Here is a 1,439-nt window from a genome sequence, read left to right on the forward strand (position 1 = left end):
AGTAGTAGTAGCAGCAGCAGCAGCAGCAGCAGTGGTGATGGTTACAGTGGCAGTGATGGCGGCGGCGGCGGCGGTGGTGTGAGCGGAGCCGTTGTTGTTGTTGTTGGTATAATAATTGTATACAATCCGTGGGGAAGGTGGATAGTCGATTACATCGATCCCCAGTGTTTCACTGGTACTTAATTTATCCACTCTGAAAGGATGAAAGGCAAAGTCGACCTCGGCGGAATTTGAACTCAGAACCTAGCGGCAGACGAAATATCGCTCAGCATTTCGCCCGGCGTGCTAACGTTTCTTACAGCTCGCCGCCTTCAGATGTGCGATATTGTGTGGTAGTAAGGGTATATTGTGTCGCTGTGTGGTTGGGAGGACACGCATACATACATACATTACTCCTTCGCACACAAGCTCATTACCACCTTTGCCTCCTCCACCATATCTCCCTAGTCTTTTCACAGTCATCCCCTCATCCTACCTCAATACATTCATCTAATAATTTGGACTTCCACAAAGCTAATCCAGGGGAAACAACTCTACAAGTCTTCGCTCTGTCAAAACTTTTTTAGCTTGGTCGTTTTTTTTTTCCTTTGTTTTTATTTCTAATGACACCCATGTTATGGTTTAATTGCTCCTTCATTCAAAAGCGCCAAGGATATAAATTACCAGCCATCCATGGGATCTAGTTTGTCAACCAAACAGACTAGATGCCATCCATGTCTGATTATTATTATTATTATTATTATTATTATATAATTATTCTTTCCGTTAAGAAAAGGTAAATTGTACATAAAATAGTCCCGTAACGTATTGGTCTCGTGTAGTGGTCAACACTTTTTACAACCATGTAGTTTCGGATGGAGTCCCACAACAGGACATGTTGTGAGTGGATTTGGTAGACAGAAATTTTAGAATCCTGTCGGATGTGTGCGCGCGCGTGTGTGTGTGTGTGTGTGTGCATGTGTGTGCGTGCGTGTGTATGAATACCAAAATGCCACAGTTAACTTCCTTGGTTCGTCTGCTTATTTTGTTGTTCAAACGAATAGGATGAAAGGCAAAGTCGACCTCGGCGGAATTCGAACTCAGAACAAAATACCTTTAAGCATTTCGCCTGACGTGCTAACGATGCCCACAAGGGGCTAAACATAGAGGGGACAAACAAGGACAGACAAAGGGATTAAGTCGATTACATCGACCCCAGTGCGTAACTGGTACTTATTTAATCGACCCCGAAAGGGTGAAAGGCAAAGTCGACCTCGGCGGAATTTGAACTCAGAACGTAAAGACAGACGAACTACCGCTCAGCACGTCGCCCGGCGAGCTAACGTTTCGGCCAGCTCGCCGCCGCCTTTTGTTTCGTAGTATATTGAACACGTTCAGGCGGCGAACTAGCAGAATTGTGAGCGACGCCGGGGAAAATGCATTGCGGCATGTTTTTCATG

The sequence above is a fragment of the Octopus bimaculoides genome, chromosome 14 (assembly GCF_001194135.2).
Source record: "Octopus bimaculoides isolate UCB-OBI-ISO-001 chromosome 14, ASM119413v2, whole genome shotgun sequence".
In the NCBI taxonomy this organism is placed as follows: domain Eukaryota; kingdom Metazoa; phylum Mollusca; class Cephalopoda; order Octopoda; family Octopodidae; genus Octopus; species Octopus bimaculoides.